Source organism: Chiloscyllium punctatum, chromosome 28 (genome assembly GCF_047496795.1).
Source record: "Chiloscyllium punctatum isolate Juve2018m chromosome 28, sChiPun1.3, whole genome shotgun sequence".
Lineage (NCBI taxonomy): Eukaryota > Metazoa > Chordata > Chondrichthyes > Orectolobiformes > Hemiscylliidae > Chiloscyllium > Chiloscyllium punctatum.
The window spans coordinates 39,428,692-39,442,301 of NC_092766.1; positions in this window are offsets into that span (position 1 = coordinate 39,428,692).

Genomic DNA, 13,610 nt, shown 5'->3' on the forward strand with positions numbered 1-13,610 from the left:
TCTGTGATAATTGGAATTGACAATGTCATTCTCTGAGATGCAGCAATGTAGCATGAATTTGGTAGTGTAGTGAACAAAGAAGAACAAAGAACAGAAACTTTACGGCCAAGGAATAGGCCCTTTGGGCGTGGAAGCCTGAGCAGATCCAAATCCACTGTCTAAACCTATCACCCAATTCCTCAGCATCTGTATCCATCTGCACCCCACCTACTCATGCATCTGTCCAGGCGCACCTAAAATGAATCTGTTGTGATTGCCTCTACTCCCTCTGCTGGCAAGACGTTACAGGCACCTACCACCCTCTGTGAAAAACACTTCCAACGTAAATCTCTCTTAAACTTTTCACCTCTCACCTTGAACGCGTTATTTAATCCTCACTTGGGACAAAGCTTATCTCTATACGTCCTGGTTATACCCTTCATGATTTTGTAGACGTCAATCAGCTCCCCTTCAATCTCACCTCAGAGCAACCATCTTCCATACCAGGCAACATCCTCATAAATCTTTGCACACTTTCCTTAACGTCAACATCGTATTCGTAGTTTAGCAACCAGAACTGTGCACAGCATTGTAAATGGGGTTGAAACAAAATCTTGTACAATTTTTGCATCAACTGCCAGCTCTTATACTCAATGCCCCGTCCGGTGAATGCAAGCATGCCATATGCCTTCTTGTCAACTCGATCCACCTGTGCTGCACCTTCATGGTACAAATGACGTGAATTCCTAGATCTCTCTGCTCATCAACTTTTCCCAAGTCTCTTCCGTTTACTTGGCTCTCGAATTTGACTTTCCAAAATGCATCACCTCACATTTGCCTGGATCCAACTCCACCTGCCAATTCTCCGCTCAACTCTGCTGTCTATCTATATTCTCTTTCAATCTTTTACAGTCCCCTATGCTTTCTGCTACTCCACCAATCTTCATGTCATCTGCAAATGTAATGGCGATATTTGGGCCAGCAACCCTTGGAGAATGGAACATTGCAGCTTTTGGTAATTAGATTTCATGAATTCCACGTTTGTGAGAAGGTTTGTAGCATGGGTGCTTGTTGCTGTGGTTCTGTTCGCCGAGCTGGGCATTTGTGTTGCAGACGTTTTGTCCCCTGTCTAGGTGACATCCTCAGTGCTTGGGAGCCTCCTGTGGAGAGTTTCTGTGATGTTTCTTCCGGCATTTATAGTGGTTTGTATCTGCCACTTCTGGTTGTCAGTTCCAGCTGTCCACTGCAGTGGCCGGAATAATGGGTCCAGGTCTATGTGTTGTTGATTGAATCTGTGAATGAGTGCCATGCCTCTAGGAATTCCTTGGCTGATCTCTGTTTGGCTTGTCCTATAATAGTAGTGTTGTCCCAGTCGATCTCATGTTACTTGTCATCTGTGTGTGTGGCGACTAAGAATAGCTGGTCGTGTCGTTTCGTAGCTAGTTGGTGTTCATGGATGCGGATTGTTAGCTGCGTTCCTGTTTGTCCTATGTAGTGTTTCGTGCAGTTTTGTGACTGACCCTCACCGCTCCCCCACACACCACGCACCAGCCTGACCCTCACTGCCGTCCACCCATCGCTCCCAGCCTGACCTTTACCACCGGCCACACACCACCCCCAGCCTGACACTCACCGCCATCCAACACCGCACCCCAGCCTGACCTTCACCACCATCAACACACCACCCCTTGCCTGACCCTCATTGCCATCCACACAGCGCCGTTAGCCTTACGCTCACAGCCGTTCAACGCCGTGCCCAGCCTGACCCTCACTGCTGTCCACACACTGCACCCAGCCTGACCCTCACTGCGGTCCACATGCAACCACCAGCCTGACCTTCACCGAAATTCAGCACCACCACTAGCCTGACCCTCACCACCATACACACACTGCCACAGCATGATCTTCACAGCCATCCACACACTGCCATCAGCCTGACACTCACTGCCCCGAGACACCGCCCCCAGCATTTGCCTCACCGCTCCCTCACGCATCAGACCCAGCCTGACCCTCACTGCTGTCCACTCATGGCCACCAGCCTGACCCTCACTGCCGTCTACACACTGCCACCAGCCTGACCCTCACCGCCACCCACTCACTGCCCCCTGCCTGAACCTCACCATTCCCCACACAGCACGCCACAGCCTGACCATCACTGCCGTCCACACACCGCCCCAGCCTGACACTCACCGTCGGCCACACTCCACCCCCAGTGTGACCGACACTGCCACCCACACACCGCCCCCAGCCTGACCCTCACTGCCGTCCACACACTGCCCCCAGCCTGACCCTCACTGCCGTCCACACACTGCCCCCAGCCTGACCCTCACTGCCGTCCACACACTGCCACCAGCCTGACTCCCGACACTGTCTTCACACCGCCCCCAGCCTGACCCTCGCCAAAATCCACACAGCTCACCAGCCTGACCCTCACTGCTGTCCACACACCGCCACTAGCCTGACCCTCACTGCCGTACACACATCGCCACCAGACTGAGCGTCACCACCGTCCTCACAATGCCACGAGCCTGACCCTCACTGCAATCCACACACAGCCCCCAGCCTGACCCTCACTGATGTCCACACACCACCCCCAGCCTGACCCTCACCGCCGTCTGCACACCGCCCCAGCCTGATCTTCATCGCTGTCCAACACTGCCCCCAGCGTGACCCTCAACGACGTCCACACACTGTCCCAAGGCTGACTCTCAACACCGTCCACACACAGCCCCCAAGCTGACGCTAATCGATGTACACGCACCGCCCCCTGCCTGACCCTCACCACAATCCACACACTGCTCGCAGCCTGACACTCACCAATGCCCACGCAACGTTCCCAGCCTGACCGTCACTGCCATCCATACATCACCCCCAGCCTGACCCTCACCGCGTTCCATACACTGTCCCCAGCCTGACTCTCACTGCCATCCACACACTGACACCAGCCTGACCCTCACCACCATCAACACACTTCCCCGAACTTGAACGTCAACATCGTGCACCTCCCCCGCCTGAACCTCACTGCCATACACACACTGCCCCCAGCTTGACTGTCACCTACGTCCACACACCGAAACAGCCTGACTCCCAACACCGTCCAAAACTGCCCAACATGAACCACACCATTCCAGCAACGTCCAACATCACCCCCTCACCTGACTTACACCGCCCCCAGCCTGCCTCCCAATACTGTCCAACACAGCCCCCAACCTGACCTACACCGCCCACAGACTGACCCTCACCACTGTACACACATCGCCCCCAGCCTGACACCCACCGCCATCTAGACATCGCCCCAAGAGTGACCCTTACTGCCATCTTTAAACTGACCCCCGCCTGACCCTCACCACCATCCTCACACCGCCCCCAGCCTGATGATCACCGCAATCCACACACAGATCCCAGCATGTCCCTCACCGCTGCCCAACACCGCCCACAGCCTGACCATTTCCACCATCCAGACACCGCCCCCTTCCTGACCCTTACCGCCATCTAGACACCGCCCCCAGCCTAACCCTATTGCCATCCTCACACTGCCCCGAGCCTGACCCTCACCTCCATCCTCACAATTCACCTAACCTGACCCTCACCGCTGTCCACACACTGCCCCGAACATGACCCTCACGATCCGACACCATCCCCAGCTTGACCGTCACTGCAATCCGCACAGGGCCCCCAGCTTGCCCCTCACTGCTGTCCGCACACCGACCCCAGCCTGACCTTCACCGCAGTCCACATACTGCCCAAAACCTGACCCTCACCATCAAACACTGCCTCCAGCCTGACACTCCCCACTGTATACATACCGCCCCAAGCTTGACCCTCAACGACGTCCACACACCGACCCAAACTGACTCCCAATACCGTCCAAACCCGCCCCCAATCTGTCTCACACCGCCTCCCGCCTGACTCCCAACACCGCCCAACACTGCCCCCAACGTGACCCACACTGCACCCTGACTGACCGTCACGGCAGTCCACACACTGCCCAAAGCCTGACCCTCACCGCTGTCCACACACCGCACTCAGACTGACTCACACTGCCGTAAACACACCGCCTAGAGCCTGACCCTCACCGCTGTCCACAAACCGCCCCCAACCTGGACATCAACGCCCCCAGTCTGAATCTCAGCAGGGTCCACACACTGCCTCCAGCCTGACCCTCACTGCCATGCACACCCTGCCCCCAGCCGGACACACATTGCCATCCACACAGCTCCCCCAGCCTGACCCTCACTACCGTCCAGACTGCTCCCCAGCCTGGCACACACTACCGTCCACACAGCTCCCCCAGTCTGACCCTTACTGCCGTCCACACTCATCCCCCAGCCTGACCCGCACTGTGGTCCACAATGCGACCCCAGCCTGACCCTCACCGCCATCCACACACCAGCCCAGCCTGACCCTCACCCCCCTCAGCCTGACCCTCACCGTCATCCATTCACCGCCACTTGCCGACTCCTGAAACTGTCCTCACACTGTCCCCAGCCTGACCCTCTCTGGAATCCACACAGCTCCCCCAGCCTGACCCTCACAGCCGTCTGCACACTGCTACCAGCCTGACCCTCACTGCCATCCACACACAGCCCCCAGCCTGACCGTCACTTCGGTCCACAAACCGACCCCAGCCTGACCCTCACCGCCGTTCAACACCACCATCAGCCAGAACCTCACGGCTGTCCACACATCATTCCCAGCCAGATCCTCACCGCCATACACACACCGCTCCCAGACGGAATCTCAACACCGTCCACACACCGCCCCCAGCCTGATCATCAACGCCGTCTGCCCCCTCCCACCAGCCTGACTCTCACTGCCACCTGAACAGCGTCTCCAGTCTGACCCTCACTGCCATCCACACACCACCCCCAGCGTGAACCTCACCACCGTCCGCACACTGCACCAGCATGATCTTCACCGCCGTCCAACACTGCCCACAGTGTGACCCTCACTGACGTCCACACACTGTCCCAAGGCTGACTCTCACCACCGTCCACACACAGCCCCCAGGCTGACGCTATCTGACGTGCACGCACCGCCCCCAGCCTGAACCTCACCGCCGTGCACACAGCACCCGCAGCCTGACCCTCAACGACATCCATGAACTGGCCCGTGCCTGACCCTCACCGCCATGCACGCACCACCCCCAGTCTTAACCTCACCACCCACAGCCTTAATCTCACCTCCATCCACACACTGCCACCAGACTGACCCTCACCGCCATGCATGCAACACTCAGTCTTAACTTCACCGCCCCAGCCTGAACCTCACCACCGTCCACACACTGCCCCCAGCCCGACCTTCACTGCCGTGCATGCAACACTCTCAGTCTTAACTTCACCGCCCCAGCCTGAATCTCACCACCGTCCACACACTGCCCCCAGCCTGACCTTCACTGCAATCCACCCCCTGCCCCCAGCCTGACCCTCACTGCCGCCCGCACACTGCCTGCAGCCTGACCATCACCGCCGTCCACACACCGCCCCCTCCCTGATGCTCACCACTCTGAGCCTGAACCTCACCGCCGTCCACACACCGCCACAAGCCTGACTCCGGAAACTGTCCTCACACGGTCTCTAGCCTGACCCTCTCTACAATCCACACAGCTCCCCCAGCCTGACCCTCACTGCCATCCACACAATGCCCATGCATGACCCTCACTGCCGTCCACACACCACCACCAGCCTGACCCTCACTGCCGTCCACATATCAACACCAGCCTGACCCTCACTGCACTCCACACACAGCCCCCAGCCTGACCCTCTCTGCCATCCACACACCACCCACAGCCTGACCCTCACCGTCGTCCACGCACCGAGCACAGCCTGATCTTCACCACTGTCCAACACTGTCCCCAGCGCGACCCACACCGACGTCCACACACTGTCCTAAGGCTGAACTCTCACCACCGTCGACACACAGCACCCAGGCTGACGCTATCCAACGAACACGCACCGCCCCCAGCCTGACCCTCACCAACGTCCACACACACGCCCCCAGCCTGACCCTCACCGCCGTCCGCCCCTGCCCTCAGCTTGACCCTCAACGCCGCCCGCACACCGCCTCCAGCCTGACTCTGACCGCCGTCCACATCCCCCCCCTCCCTGACCCTCACCACTCTCAGCCTAAACCTCACCGCTGTCCACGCACCGCCACAAGCCGGACTCCCGATACTGTCCTCACACTGCAACCAGCCTGACCCTCTCCACAATCCACACAGCTCCCCCAGCCTGACCCTCACTGCCATCCTCGAAATGCCCATGCATGACCCTCACTGCCGTCCACACACCGCCACCAGCCTGACCCTCACTACCGTCCAGACTGCTCCCCAGCCTGGCACTCATTGCCGTCCACACAGCTCCCCTAGTCTGATCCTCACTGCCGTCCACGCACATCCCCCAGCCTGAACCGCACTGCGGTCCGCAATCCAACCCTAGCCAGACCCTCACAGCCATCCACACACCACCCCAGCCTGACCCTAACCGCCCTCAGCCTGACCCTCACTGTCATTCATTCACCGCCACCAGCCGACTCCTGAAACTGTCCACACACCGTCCCCAGCCTGATCCTCTCTGGAATCCACACAGCTCCCCCAGCCTGACCCTCACAGCTGTCCGCACACTGCTACCAGCCTGACCCTCACTGCCATCCACACACAGCCCCCAGCCTGACCGTCACTTCGGCCCACAAACCGACCCCAGCCTGACCCTCACTGCCGTTCAACACCACCATCAGCCAGAACCTCACCGCTGTCCACACACCATTCCCAGCCAGATCCTCACCGCCATACACACACCGCTCCCAGACTGAATCTCACCACCGTCCACACACTGCGCCCAGCCTGACCATCACATGCCGTCCGCCCCCTCCCACCAGCCGGACTCTCACTGCCGCCTGCACAGCGTCTCCAGTCTGACCAACACTTTTATCGATACGCAGCCCCCAGCCTGACCCTTACTGCCATCCACACACCAACCCCAGCTTGAAACTCACCACCGTCCGCACACTGCCCCAGCCTGATCTTCACCACCGTCCAACACTGCCACAGTGTGACCATCACTGACTTCCACACACTGTCCCAAGGCTGACTCTCACCACCGTCCACACGCAGCCCCCAGGCTGACGCTATCTGACGTGCACGCACCACCCCCAGCATGACCTTCACTGCCGTCCGCCCCCTGCCCCCAGCCTGGCGCTCAATTCCGCCCGCACACCGCCTCCAGCCTGACCCTCACTGCCGTCCACACACCGCCACCAGCCTGACCCTCACTGCCGTCCAGACAATGACCATGAATGACCCTCACTGCCGTCCACACACCGCCCCCAGACTGACCCTCACTGCATTCCACACACAGCCTCCAGCCTGACCCTCACTGCCGTCCACACACCAACCCCAGCCTGACCCTCACTGCCGTCTGCACACCGCCCCCAGCCTGATCTTCACCGCCGTCCAACACTGCCCCAGTGTGACCCTCACCGACGTCCCCACACAATGTCACAAGTCTGACTCTCACCACCATCCACACACAGCACCCAGGTTGACACTATACAATGTACACACACCGCCTCCAGCCTGACCCTCACCAAAGTCCACACACAAACCCCAGCGTGACCCTCACCGTTTTCCACACACTGCCCCCAGCCTGACCCACACCACTGTCGACACACCATCGTCACCGGCATCCACGCACCGCCCCCAGCCTGAAGCTCACTGTCGTCCGCACACCAGACCTAGCCTGACACTTACCGCCATCCACACACCGACACAGCCTGATGCTCACTGCCATCCGCACACCAATCCCAGCCTGACCCTCACCACCATCAATACACTTCCCCGAACTTGAACGTCACCATCGAGCACCGCCCCCAGCCTGAACCTCATTGCCATACACACACCACCCCCAGCTTGACCGTCACTGCCGTCCACACACCGACACAGCCTGACTCCCAACACTGTCCAAAACTGCCCCATCCTGCCCCACACTGTTCGCAGCCAGATTGTCAACACTGTCCAACACCGCGCCCTCACCTGACCTACACCGCCCCCAGCCTGTCTCCCAATACTGTCCAACACAGCCCCCAAACTGACCCACATTGCCCACAGCGTGACCCTCACCACTGTACACATATCGCCCCAGCCTGACCCCCACCACCGACTAGACACCGCCCCCAGACTGATCCTCACTGCCATCTTCATACTGACCCCTGCCTGACCCTCATCACCATCGTCACACCGCCCCCAGCCTGACCATCACCGCATTCCACACATCGCCCCCAGCCTGACACTCACCACCATCCAGACACCGCCCCCAGGCCGACCCACAACACCATCCACACACCGCCCCCAGCCAGACCTCACCGCCATCTTCACACCGCCCCCAGCCTGACCCTCACCGCCATCTTCACACCACCCCAGCCTGACCCTCACCACTATCCTCACACCGCCCCCAGCCTGACCCTCACTGCCATCCTCACACTGCCCCCAGCCTGACCATCACCGCAATCTACACACAGACCCCAGCATGTCCCTCACTGCCGCCCAACACTGCCCACAGCCTGACCCTCACGCCATCTAGAAACTATGCCCAGCCTATTGCCATCCTCACACCACCCTCAGCCTGACCCTTACGTCCATCCTCGCACCTCACCTACCCTGAGCCTCACCACTGTCCACACACTGCCCCGAACCTGATCCTCACCATCGAACACTGATTCCAGCCTGGCGCTTACCGCCGTGCAGATACCGCCCCCCCAGCTTATCCCTCACCTACATCCACACACTGATCCAGCCTGACTCCCAACACCATCCAAAACCGCCCCCAAACTGATTCACACCGCCTCAAGCCTGACTCCCTACACCGTCCAACACTGGCCCCAACATGACCCTCACCGCCCCCATCCTGACTCACAGCACCGTCCAACAGAGCCCCCAACGTGACCCACACTGCCTCCAGCCTGTTTCGCAACACAGTTCAAAACCACCCCCAACCTGACCTACACCACCCCCAGCCTGACTCTCACGGCCATCCACACATTGCCCCAAGCCTGACCCTCTCCGCTGTCCAGACTCCACCCCCAGCCTGATCCTCACCACCATCCACGCACCACCCCCAGCCTGACCCGCACTGCCGTCCTCGCACCGCGCTTAGCCTGACTCTCACCGCTGTCCACCCACTGCCCCCTGCTTGTTCCTCACTGCTGCCCACAGGGCGCCCCCAGCCTGACTCACTCCGCTATCCACAAAGCTCCCCCAGCCTGACCCTCACAGCCATCCACACAGAGCTACCAGCCTGAACCTCACTGCCGTCCACACACTGCCCCAGCCTGACCGTCACTTCGTCCACAAACCGACCCCAACCTGACCCTCGCCACCATTCAACACCACCGTCAGCCAGAACCTCACCGCTGTCCACACACCATCCTCAGCCAGATCCTCACCACCAAAAACACGCCTCCCCCAGCCTGATCCTCACCACCGCCCACATCCCGCCCCCAACCTGATCCTCACTGCCGTCCACTCACTGCCCCCAGCATGATCCTCACCGCCAACATCATCATCCCCATCTTGACCCTCACTGCTGTCCACACACTGTCCCCAGACAGATTGTCACTGCCGTACACACATCACCCTCAGCCTGACCCTCACCACTGTCCACTCAGCGCCTCCAGACTGACCCTCACCATTCCCCGCACACCGCCTCCAGCCTGAACCTCACCGCCGTACACACCCCACCCCCAGCCAGACACTCACCGCCTGCAGCCTGACCCTCTCTGCTGTCCACACTCGGCCCCTAGCCTCACCCTCACTGGCGTTGTTCACTGCCCCCAGTCTGACCCTTACTGCCGACCATGCACTGACACCAGCCTGAATCTCACTGCCGGTCACACACTGCTCCCAGCATTACCCTCACTACCACCCACACACTGCCTCCAACCTGACCCTCCCCCATTCATCACTGCCACCAGCCTGACCCTCACCACTGTTCAACACCGCCTCCAGCTTGATGCTCACCGCCATTCAATACTGCTCACAGCCTGACCCTCACCGCCATCTACACACTGTCCCCAGCCTAACCATCGCTGACGTCCATGCAGCGCCTCCAGCCTGACCCTCACTGCTGTCCACATACAACCTCCAGCCTGACACTCACCTCTGTCCACACTCTTCCCCCAGCCTCACCTTCACCACCGTTCATCACTACCCCCAGTCTGACCCCTACCGCTGCCTATGCACTGACACCAGCCTGAATTTCACCGCCATACATACACCACTCCCAGAATAACCCGCACTTCCACCCACATACCGCCCCCAGCCTGCCCCTCACCCCAGACCACACACTGCACCCAGCATTACACTCAGTGCCACCACACACCGCCCGCAGCCTGACCCTCACTGTTGTTGAGCACAGCCCCCAGCCTGATCCTCACCGCCGTTCAACACCACCCCCAGCTTGATGCTCACGGCCGTTCAAAACCGCCCAAGCCTGACCCTCACTGCCGCTCCTTGTTGACTTTCATGCCGTCCCCACACTGCTCAAGCCTGACCCTCACTGCCGTCAATGGACTGTCCCCAGCCTGAAACTCACCGCCGTCCATCACTGCCCCAGCCTAACCCTCACCGGACTCCAATACTTCCTAAGCCAAACCCTCACTGTCGTCCAATAACACCCCCTGCGTGACCCTCACCACCGTCGAACACCGCCGCCTGACTGGCCCTCATTACCATCCAACACTGCCCACAGCCTGATCGTGAACGCCGCCCATGTACCGCCCCCAGCCTGACCCTCATCACTGCCAACACTGCCCCCTGCCTCACTCTCCCGGCCGACCAACATTGCCGACAGTCTGACTCTCACTCCCGCCCACACACGGCCCCTAGCCTTACCCAGTCTTACCCTCATCTTTGCCAACACACCGCCCCAGCCTGACCCTCATTGTTGTTCAACAATGCCCACAGCCTTACCCTCACTGCCATACACACACCGCCCACAGCCTGGCCCCAACCGCGGTCCGCATATAGCCCCCAGCCTAACGCTCACCGGCATCCACACGCCGCCTGCAGCCTGACACACATCAATCTCCACACACTGTTCCCAGCCTTACCCTCACCACGGTCCTCACACCATCCCCAGACTGACTCTCACCGCCATCCACACACCGCCCCAGCCTGACCCTCACTGCCGTGCACATCCCACCACCATCCTGGCCCGAACCATGGTGCACACATCACCTTCAGCCTTACCCTCACTGCAATCCACAAACTGCCCCCTGACTGACCCTCACTGCCATCACACACCGCCCCCAACCTGACCCTCACTGCCATCCACACACCGCCCCCACCTTGACCCTCTCTGCCATCCTCACATTGCCCCAAGCCTGACTCTCACTGCCGTCCACACACTGCCCTCAGCATGACGCTCACTTCCATCCACATACCGCCCTCAGCCTAACCCTCACCGCTGTCCACACCCTGCCACTAGCCTGATCCTCACCACCGTCCACACACTGACCCCAGGCTGACCATCAGAGCCGCCCCCAACCCAGTCCAACACCTCCCCCGACCTCCAACCCGGTTCTAAACCGCCCAATTCCCCCAACCCAGTTGAATCCCACCCTCTCCTTCGTCCACCACCTCTCCTTCCAACACCGACCCACCGGAGAACTCCTCCCATCCCCAACATCTTTCTAACCCCTTCCCTCTGTGCCCCCTCCCTCTCGCCTCCTCTCTCTCTCTCGCCCCTTCTCTCTCTCCCCTTCTCTGTCTTGTCCCCTCTCTCTCTCACCCCCTCTCTCTCGCCCACTCTCTCACTCTCCCTGTCTTGCTCACCTCCCTCTCACCTCCCTCTATCTCTCACCCCCTTCTCTCTCTTCCCCTCTTTCTCTCTCCACCCCGTCTCTCACCCCCCTTTCTCGTTCCTTCTCTCTGTACTGCTCTCTCTCTCGCCCCCTCTCTCTCCCACTCTCTCTCTCGCCCCCTCTCTGTCTCATCCCTGCTCTCTCTCTCACTCCCCCATCTCTGATCCCCCACACATCCCTCTCTCTCGCACCCTCTCTCTCTCGCCCCTACGCTCTCTCGCCCCTCCCTCTCGCCCCTTCTCTGTCTCGTTCCCCTCTCTCTCACTCATCGCCCTCCCCAATTTTTCTCACACCCCTCTTTCTCAACCCCCTTTCTCTCTCATCCCCTCTCTCACTCTCGCCCCTATCCATCTCTCGCCTCCCCACTCTCTCGCTCTCTCTCACCCCTCGTCTTCTCGCCCCTCTCTCTATTGCCCCCTCTCTTTCTCTCTCCCCCCTCTCTCACCCCCAGCGCTCTCGTCCCCCCTCTCGATCTCACCCCCGTCTCACTCTCGCCCTCTCTCTCTTTCTCCCGTCGCCCTGTCTTGTCCCACCTCTCTCCCGGCCCTCCCTCTCTCGCTCTGTCTCTTTCTCCCTATTCTCTCTCACCCCCTCTGTCTCTGTCGCCCCCTCTATCTCTGCTCCCCCTTTCTTTCTCACGCTCTCACTCGTCCCTCCCTCTGTTTTCCTTCTCCACTCTCTCGCTCACCTCCATTGCTTCTTACTCTCTCCCGTCACATCTCCATCTCTCTATCTCTCTCTCACCCGCACTCTCTCTCTTCTCTCAACTTGCTCGCCCCTCTCTTTCTCTCTCAACAACCTTCTCTCGCTCCCTCTTTCTATCTCTCACCTGCTCTCTCATTCGATATCTCTCTCTCTTGATCTCGCTCTCTCTTTCTTTCTCTTGCCTCTTCTGTCTCACTCTCGCCTCCGCTCTCTACCTCTCATCCCTTGCCATCTCTCGCACAATCTTTCTCTCCCCATCCTTGCCCCTACTTCTCTCTCTTGCTCTGACGCTCTCTCTTGCCCTCACGCTCTGTCTCTCCCCGCCTCTCTCCCTTGCATCCTTTCTCTCACATCCATCTCTCTGTCTCTCACCCCCTCTCTCTTGAAAAACTTCCCCGTCTCACCCACTCTTTCTCTCAGCACCTCTCTCTCTCTCTTTCGCTCTCTCTCGCACTTCATTTCTCTTTCTCACCCCCTTTCTTTCTCGACCCTTTCTCTCTCTCTCCACCCTTTCTCTCTCTCGATTCCCTCTCTCTTTCCCTCTTTCGACCCACTCAGTCTCATTCCACTCTTTGACCGTCTCTCTCTTGCCCCCATCTCTCACCCATTGTCTCTCTCTTACCCCCTCAATCTTTCTCTCTCTGTTCTCTCTGTCTCTCCTCCCCTATCTCTTTCACCACCTTTCTCTCTCTCCTGGCCCCTCTCTGTCTTGGTCTTTCTCTCTCGCGCGCGTGCACACGCGCTCTCATGCGCGTGCGCGCTCTCTCTTGCGCTCTCTCTCTCTCTCACGTGTGCTCTCTCTCTCTCTTGCGCGTGCTCTCTCTTGCGCGCACTGTCTCTCGCGCGCGCACTCGCTTCCGCTCTGTCTCGCCCGCCCCCTCCGTCTCGCTCCCTCCCTCTGTCTCTCTCTCGTCCCTCATCTCCTCCTATCTCTGTCTCTCCCTCACCCTATCTCTCCCTTGCTCATCTCTCTCTCTCCACCTTCTCTCAATCTCGATTCCCCCTCCCTCTGTGTCTCTCTCTCTCTCCCACCCCACAACCCTCAGTTTCTATTTGGATGAATCTCTCTA